At 38.0% G+C, this 9,919-nt stretch overlaps 1 long non-coding RNA gene across 1 annotated transcript in view; it reads right to left on the reverse strand.

Annotated features, from left to right (window-relative positions):
- Window positions 1-2,849, reverse strand: part of LOC122804076 — a 71,499-nt gene extending 68,650 nt beyond the window's left edge. Inside the window, exon 1 of the long non-coding RNA XR_006365168.1 lies at window positions 2,778-2,849. This is a non-coding gene — a long non-coding RNA (uncharacterized LOC122804076). The remainder of the gene's footprint in view (window positions 1-2,777) is intronic.
- Between the last annotated feature and the right edge of the window lie 7,070 nt (window positions 2,850-9,919).

The following is a 9,919-nucleotide window of genomic DNA, read 5'->3' on the forward strand; positions in this document are numbered from 1 at the left end:
GCCAAATGAAAACACATAATACAAGGTTCCACAAGTGCTGTATAACTCCCAGACAGTGCACTATATCAGTTGTTAAGGCTATTCGTACCATTTCCTATAAAAGTACAAAGCAGAAATTCCAAATGTTTAGGTCTTTAGCATAACACATTTACACCATGATTAAATTCACTGTAGATTAGAATGACATTTTTTTTCTCAGATTTTTCAGAGAATTCTTCAGACTCTTTTAGTATTTTTGTTGGTCATGATGTGATGTCTGTTTCACACATTTCACAGCAATGATGAACTACTAACAGCCATAGTAACATCAAACACAAAACAAATAATTCCTGCTCAGAAAAATAGAAAATATAAGAGTTTTGCTTAAGTAGGTACAACAGAAAACAAATATGTAAGCAATATTATGTATTTCATCACAAAATGGTAAAATTGAAAACAGTAAAATGTAATCCTTGAAAACTCTTGACTAAACTGACTCTTAAAGCAGTTCTGTCCTGGAAAAAGTCTAAAGTTTTCTCTTTCACATTTTTCTTGAAGTTAAAAAGAGTTTTAGCAAAGTTGCATTTTAGGAGACAGTGACCACGATCAGATTTTGTATATCCTGTGTTCAGAACTAGCAGAGGATTTGTAGGAGATGGAAGCTTTCCACTTTTCAAGAAAGAAGTCTATCCACGTCACAGTCCACAGACATTACAAAATCCACACAGAGTTGTATCCAATTCATGTATCTGTAATTTAAAATCTTGAGCTTTACTTTTATAATAGATATATGATTTCTATTTCTATGATAGAAAAACTTTAGAAGATGTACGCTTCCTATCCTAGGTATTATCATAAACTAACCAATTTTTTTAGAGATTATGTTTCAGTCTGATGCTAACAGTTGGACTATTGAATAGTGGTCCATCTAAAATAAAGGTACTGAGACCTAAATGATCAGACTTAAAAAAATAGCAATTAATTTCAATTTATTCTTACAGGCATCCCAGAAGTCATTCTTCATCCTAGATTTGTGATACTTAATAAAAGAAAACTAATACTAAAATGAGCATCCAAGAAACAGGGACCTAACTCAAAAAAGGGAGATGCTAAGAAGCCAGTATAGAAAAGTGGTTCTATATCATAATGGGACCTTTGACCACTTTCTTAGAACCATTAATAAAACTGAAGCACTGCCTTTCTTACAACCTGTAGTGATCGAAATCCAAGTCAGCTGCAAGGAGCACCAAGGCCATTAAATAATTAAGCAATAACCCACATCTGGGTGTGGGTAATACTAGCTTCACCCACGGTTGGTGTGATTTGGTCATGAGGGCGAAGCCTGAGTTTTCATTTCACTTTGCCTCTCTGCATTATTTATTTCTGTCTAGTGGTTTCTGTTTTAGTAACTTATTTACCTTTTGATATTTCAGTTTTCTTTGTTAAAAGCTGTAAGAAATATCCAGCCTAGCTAGGTTCTTCACAGTGTAAAACCTTAAGTGTCCTGTAGTGGAGGCCCATGGAATATTGTTTCAGTTAAATTACTTGTGAACGCCCATGACATTTTACTTTTTACTGTTTAAATCTCTATGGGGGTACATTCAGGCCAAATCCCACTAGCTACAGACATGCATGTATCAGATTTTTTTTTTTACCTTGTTAATACAGCATAAGTGGATTCTTTAGCTGTACTTCAGAAACACAGAGGTTAAAATTAAGCCTGATGTTCATAAACATTAGGGTGCCTGCAAAATATAGTGTAATACAGGAGGTTTAAGATTTTACACAGTGAAGACTATAGCTTTGCCGGATCTTTCTTGTGTTTTTTACTCAATGGTTTGTATATGTGACCTTTTAACCCTTTGCTTTAAATGTTATTTGGGATATTTTGCAGACATCGTAATGTTTATGGACATCAGGCTTGATTTTATAATAAGTGACTATTACAAATACATTTTCCATCATACAATATGTTTCTTCCATGAATGAGACAATTTTCCTAATTACCACTCTTCATAGTGTCATGTTCGAGGACTTATAAAATAAATAAATTGGCTGGATCTATGGTACAGATGGCATAGGCAGATGGAGTATTGGCTGTGACCCATGAGAACTGAGGCTGAGTAGTGGGCCCAGTCACTGGAGGATCCATGAGGACAAGTAGAGTAGCTGATACTAGATATCCTTCCTTTTGGGAGAGGGTAGTTGTTGCCGTCAGTGTGGTGCTCTCTATTAGAGACTGGGGGTGAGACCCCTGCAGTCATGCACTCCACATATAAATTGAGTAGGGGGCACATTCTCAACATACCTCCCAGCCTGTTAGTGCAAGAATTCTAGACAAAGCCTAATAAAAAGGGAAGAGTGGTCAAAGGCCCCAAAATAGGGACACATTTTAAATATTGCTGTTATAAACTTAGAAAGTTGCTAGAGTTACAGGGATTGTTTTAACATACATTTTCTGAGCTGAAGTCTGAAACTCAAATGTATGTCATTATTCAGTGACTTCAGTCCTCAGATCATTGCAGTAATTTGCCAGAAAACCACAAATTTCATGAGGAACAGTCCAAAAATATCAGCCAAAAATCTGGACATTCTGCAAAAATCTGGACAGTTGAGAGGTATTACTCTTAGTTGTCCTGCAGATGGGAGTAATCCAAAATTTGGACAGAACACCACTAAATGCAAACTCTCCTGGGAGCAAGGATGTTCACACCAATCAAGTTTATATTCCTTTTTAATAATACATAAAGAAATATTTCCCCCCAACTACTGCATGATTTCTCATTCTCATGTCTTACCTTCTATGAAGGAGCAAATTGGTTCTATGTTCCGTGCCAGGGGAATAACAGAAGCCCCGCTGTGGAGGTGAGCCCCACACCTTTAAAAAAAGAAGAAATCACAGCATTTCATTTTTCTGAGAAAAATCTAAAAATCCTACCATGTAGCCAGGATAAAGAAAATGAATAACAACGTGCACTGGGTCACTACAGAACAGGGACATGCATTTCATTGCCAAAAAAATAACTAGACATTAGAAAGAGCAATTTCAGTCAGGATTAATACATTATGCTAGACACATTAATAAGAACCTTGCTACTTCACAACACACACACACACACACACACACACACACACACACACACACACACACACACACACACACACACACACACACACACACAGCTGGCAAATTTAAAAATACTTATTTATTTATTATACTGACATTTATTGACATCTGATTACTGGAAAAGTCTGATTGGATAGGTTCTCATCTTCAGCAGAGTCCTGGAGAGAAAAGTTCCATAACATTACAAAAACATTTTAAGAACAATAATTTCACAATCTTCAAAAATAATACAAACACACATAGAGTTTAAATAATTACACCGAACTAGACATAATGTGAAAACATTGGTTAAGAATAGTTATAGCTTATATAACAAGCTTTTAATATTTAGAGAAATTTTAGCCCATTTATAGAAAAATTAAATGCAAGTTAGTATAATACAAACAGGGATTGCAATAAAAAGTGAGAGACAAAAAACAGGATTATGGCATATTTAGAAAGAAAGTTAGGAGAAAGAAATTGATTGATGTAAGGAAGTAAGTGAAGAAGGGAGAGTAAAAAGGTATAAGGTAAGAATAGCTACTTGTTCATATTTAGGGATATAGTTTATCCTGGGGATGGGCAAAACAGAGACAACTTTTATCTAGGAAGTCTTTCAGAATGGTTTTAAAGGACTGGAGGGAGGGTATTGACCTGATGGATACAGTTAAGGAGTCCCAGGACTTCTAAAAGTACAGGACTTAGCAACATGATATGAGTTTAGGCCATGCCCAGCAGATTTGATTGATAGGCTTGTGGACAGCGAGGAATTTTTGGTCATTATATAATAATGACTTTCAGGGAGCATAGTTGTGTAGAATGGTATTTAGTACTGGACAAGCAGATTGATGCTGGATAACTTTATATATGGTAATAAGCTTTGTATATGTTAGTTGATAGGGTAGTTTTAATCAATTTAGGCTTTTTAGTGCTATTCAGTGATGCGTTTTGGAAAGGGTTATTTGCTGCAAATTTATTCACTCTATTATGCCATTGTTCAAGTTTTGATTTTTTGTGATGCCTGGAAGTTGGTAAGGATGGAGCATCATAAGGTAGTGAGGGGATGAGATAAGTAGTGGCAAGTGTCGTTTCAGCTATGTTGCTGAGAAAGTTTTTAGCTCTGTAAAGAATTCCAAATTTTTCATGAGTTTTTTATGTAATGTTGAATATGCAGGTCAAATTTAAGATTATCATCCACCATCATCACTAATAATTTTCTTTGAGAAGTAACTTCAATGGCTGCAAAATTAAAAGAGAGGATTTTAAATGTTTTTTTTTCCATCAGAGAGGGATTTGGGGGAAAACAAGTTACTTGTTTTTTTGGGTTGAATATGAGTTGTGAGCCTCTATCCTCGGGTCACTTATTACAAAGAGCAATCGGTTTATAGCAAGTACAAAGCAATTAACAAGGAGGCACAAAGTAGAACAGGATTTCTTAAATTTACTGAATGCAGAAATCAGGAAACTAGGGAGACTAAGTAATTGGCATATACAGTGTAATCTATTGGTTAAGAGAAAGAACAGTGGCCAACTTTGTAAGCGGTCCTTAGAGTGCAAGGCCAACAGCTAATTTCCAGCATAGGGCATACATAATACACAGCAAAGCTCTTCATGTTAAACTTGCTTACAGTGCACAATGACAATGTTCTAAGTGAAAACTTTCAGGCATTGGCCCTTGTGGCAGAGCTCCTGTAGTATCTGGATCAGTACTGGATATAGTCACCACATGCTCTGAACGGAAAGAAAAGAGAGACTCTATTAAACTGTAATATTATATTATACTGAGGCAATAAATGGAGGAAGGACCACTATGAGTCAGAGCAAGTGAATATGGGGTATTGTAAAAGTAGAGAGATGGTAAAAAATTTATAAATGTTAGGTCAAAATAGGTTTCTTAAAATTCTTTACAGAACATTGAGTATACCTTGGAATAAACAGATGAAACTTGCATCACTAGGCTTACAAACAACTTTTCAGCTATACTTTATACCTCACGAATTTCAGGTTAGCTAAAGGTCATCCTGCACATGTACTTTACACAAATCAGAGGCATCTAATATTGTTTTATAGTGAAAATAACTCTCCAGTGACTGGAGTATAGTCTTCCAAGAGAAAACAAATAGAGAATGGTACCTAGATTTTGGAGTAAAGAAACGTCCCAGTCATGAAATTAGACTGTTGTATCACTATCCTTTGCAGTTTTACAAACTTTTAACAGATTTGATGTCAGATCTTTCTGAAGGGGATTAAAATGCCACCTCTGGCGTATCACAGCATATACTTTTATTATTTTTTTATTTTTTTAGATTTTTAATATAACCATGAAGTATAGAATATATGTAAATGAAATTATGATACATGTCAAAAAATATACACAAAGACACAAACAACAAAACTATATACACCTTCACATTGTGGTTTATGAGCAGGTTTGTAGCCACCCATTACTGGGTTTGCAGGCAGGGGTAGTATGGGCACACATCAGAGTTTCAGACTTCACACACTTCATGATGTCTATGCTTGTACATCCCCCCCCACTCTGTTATTCTATCCTCTTCCTAACATTATGCGAGTGACATCTGAGAAGTATCCCTATAGTTGGCCCTTCATCCCAGCAGTATTTAGGGGTTGATCCACAGTTCATGCAGTAGGACATGGTGAGTATGCTACTGGGATTTGTTAACATGGCCTTGCATTTGTGTTCTGTTGACTGTCTTACTTTGTTAGTTGGAACTCCATGAGATACCATACATTCGCACTACGGGTGAGGCACAGGCTTTTGACAGAGGCCTGTAGGCCATTTGATAGTGATGCAGGCCATCTGTAGCAGGCCAGTGCATTCTGTCACTCCTACATTCCCAGACTGTGAGCCAGTTGATTCCCCTGGGGTGACAGGGTAAGTGTGCGAGGTGTTAATGGCAATAGTTCCTGTCCATATTAATCCATTTGTCTGGATGCAGGCAGGGTGCTGCTTACAGCTAGGGACAACACCTGCATGGGACACCTCTTCAGCATGCTGTGTTCTGTGAGTATTCCCATACAGAAGTGGGGTCATACTGTACTCATTCCCAACAGCAAGGATATGACCTGTGATAAACCTGTGGCTGATGGTGGGGTGAGCTGAGTGCATGTGTGATATGGAAGCTACTTGCAGCTGTCCCACAAGATATACATCGGACATTCCCCTTTTGCTACCTTGTGCGGGGACATAGGCCATTTCTCATTACTTCATAACTGTGCCTTTTGTGGTCTGCCAGTGACTGGCCAGACTACATCAGTATTCCATACTACACAGACACTTAATGTGCTGCTAACCTGTATGTACAATTCCAAAGTTCTGTGAGGTTGACAGTTACATTTTATGTACTTTGTCTAGGGTACTTCCACCTGTGTACTGTGTGTATCTATGAGCCCACATTCATGGCATGTCCATCATTCAGATGATGATAGATATTGACATCTGGACAGTGAGTATGGACGACTGCTGACATGGGTATTGCTGAGAAGCATTGTGGTTGGCACTGCAGTTGTCAGAACATGGCCCTGTCATCCACAGTACTGCCCATAGGCCACCAAAACACAAACCTCCAGGCCTACATGCTGACAACTTCCAGACAATATTGAATACACAACAACCTAACACACAGACCCTTGCATATTGTACACATGCAACAATCAAGCCTGTAGATTGGGCCAGCTTGGGTAATCTGTGTTCCACTGTTATTACACCTCACACTTACATGTTACTGCATTTCTACATAGGATTGGGGGGGGGGGCACACCTGACAAATGTAAACCTTTGCTATAACTGTACTGGTATTTCATGTACTCTGTTGGCTTCCATTTCATTTTTTATTCTGACCTATCATGCAGACTGGAGGCATATCAGTAGAGTACAGCTCTTAGGTTTTATTGACCTACATTTCAGTTTCAGACTTCTTACCCTTCAAAACTAATAAACAACTGCCAGACCTGTTGTAATCTGTCTGTGTAGGTCTGGAGAGGGGCTGTTAACCATTGCCATCAGTTGGAGGCCTTAGCCCAGCCTTTCTTTATGGTCATCTACACCTGTCCTGCTGGCTGAGGCTGGTAGTGGGTATATGAGCCTCACTGAAATGCATGTGTGTGTCCTATGGACACACATTTGGGCCACCACATGTACTGTAGTGGGATTTGTCACCTTGTCTAGTACTGCCTAGTGTGTTGACACCAGTATTTGTTATGGATTTCATGCTGCCCATATAAGTGTCCACTATCTGCTGCCATCCCATTCAGCCACTCGATTCCCTTGCATGCTCACATCCATACCATAGATACAACTATCTGAACATACTACTCCATTCAGCAATTGATAGGAAAAGTGACTTACCTGGTGGCTGTGCCAGTATTGAGGACAGTGCTGGAGGGCTGACTATGTTTGATGCACATAGTACACTCCCTATACATGGTAAAGCACAGGTAGTGTCATGTTTGGCATCCCTTTAACTGTATGTGTGAGTCAGAGAGAGGTGTCATTCCCTGGGTCCCTTCCATGTCAGTGTATGTGCTATGCATTGCCTCTTTGCCAAGGCCTGGGCATACTGGGCATGCCTCCTTCTGCCTACATGGGCAGGCTCAGGTAGTTCCTCCTCCAAATCACTCTGTGCCTGCAATGGCCTTGGCAATTGTGGGGGGCTGTGTGGCCTTGCCCCATGCTGTTCCTGCTGCAGCTGTTTCCACAGGATCATATTGTGTAGCATAGCACATACTATGAACATTTGTGTACATGTAGCTGGAGAGTACTGCAAGGCTTCATCGGATATGTCCAGGAAGTGGAACCGTGACTTGAGCATCCCAAACACATGCTCTATTATGATTCTGGTTTGTGAGTGCCTTATTATGGAGTTCTTGTTCAGGTGTGTGTGCATTTCTGAGGAGTATCATCAGCCACAGCTCCAGTGCATAGCCAGCATCCCCCATTAGGTGGCCATATGGGATGTCCCCACTGGCAAATTACCGGTACAGCTGTGTCATATGCCAGAAGTGGGAGTTGTGATAACTTCCAGGACTGCCAGCACACACATTCAATATAATGTCCTGGGCATTGCACATGACCTGGCAGTTGATGGAGGGGATGCCCTTGCAGTTTATGTAGACCCTACCTCACTCACCAGGTGGTGCTTTGATGTGCATGTGCATGCAGTCTATAGCATCCACCTCCTCAGGGTATTCTGCTATTTAGTGGAAGAGATGCATATTGCTGGTCAATCCTCATGGGTATTGAGGAAATATATGTGTTCACTGGCATGTGCTGACATGGCATCCAGGAACTGGTGAAGTACCCTGGATGCTGATGCCTGCAAGATCCCCATGATATCCCCAGTTGCCCTTTGGAAAGTATCTGTGGCTAGTATTCTTAAGCCTACACATACCTTGGTATCCACTGAGATGGATTCCCCTCTGTTAGTTCTGTGTGTGAGGCATGGCCATTAGTAACCGAATACATTTCTGCAGGTTACACTATTCCTGCACAGATGCCTGCCTGCTTCCTGGATTGCTAATTCACCTCATTTGCATGGTTTTCACCAGAAAATGAGGTAATTAGCATAGAGCAGTAGTGTCCTTGCGGGAATAGTGTAGGCGTGCTCATGCACGTCTTGGGGGCTCATTCATGGATTGCTCAGCAGCCATATTGCATGCAGCAGCTCTTACACTATTCAGGCACTCTGTGCAGAGCTTGCTGAATTCAGATATATATCTTTTAATATCAAGTATATTCTATCTGTATCAGAAAAGACAGAATTTTCTCTTTTTGAAGTGTAGTTTAAATGCAATACTGATTTATGAATGCTTTTCCAACCTGAGGAATATTTAGTATTTAACCAGAGGCTTATTAAATTAAGCATAACCGGATTCAGCATATATTTGAATGTTTGGAAATGTTATTCCACCATGTTCCCAATTTCTACAATGCCAACTGAAACAAATTCTCATTTTTTGTGGATACCATAAAAAGTTGAGTAGTTGTGTATTTATTTGTTTAATTACTGTTTCAGAGGGGCTCCAATTAATGTTTGTATATAGAATAAAATTTTTGGTAAAATAATCATCTTTATTAACATTAACCTTTCATCCATCATAAAAAAATAATTTATTCCAATCTTTTAATTTTTTTTAATATTATTAACTACATTTTTATAATTCATGTTTAGAGATTCCTTCCAATTATACTTTGTTTATTATATCTAAGTATTTAAATTGATTGTTTTCCCAATTAAAATCATTACATTTATTTAATAGGTTATTTGATGTTTAATTAATTTGTAAAGCTTCTGATTTATTTTGGTTAAATTTTAAGCACAAGATATCTTGAAATAGATTTATGGAGTTTATAATGAGTCGATATCTCCAATGATTAACAGACGATCATCAGCAAAAAGTTGTGTTTTTGAGCAATAATTGTTTCCTACAAAAATCCTTTTATATTGGGGTTTATTCTTATATGGTTCTATTGACAAGGCAAATAATAGGGTAGACATTGGGTAGCCCTAATTTGTACCTTTCAAAATTTTGAGTGGGCTTGATAGAAATGCACAAATTTTAACATATGAAATTGAATTCTCATAAAGTCTAGTTATTAAATTAATAAAATTGGGTGAAAAATATATTCCTTGAGAACTGAAAAGAGATAAGACCAATTTAAAGAACTGAATGCTTTGCTTATGTCTACACTAATGGTTGAAAGCTTTTTTTCTTATTATCTGCAAAATCAATTAAAGAAAAAAGTCTAATAACCTTTTCATGAATTTTTCTATGTAATATAAAACCTGTTTGATCTTCATCTATTAGAATTGA

The sequence above is a fragment of the Protopterus annectens genome, chromosome 6.part0, assembly GCF_019279795.1.
Source record: "Protopterus annectens isolate FY-2018-M chromosome 6.part0, PAN1.0, whole genome shotgun sequence".
NCBI lineage: Eukaryota > Metazoa > Chordata > Ceratodontiformes > Protopteridae > Protopterus > Protopterus annectens.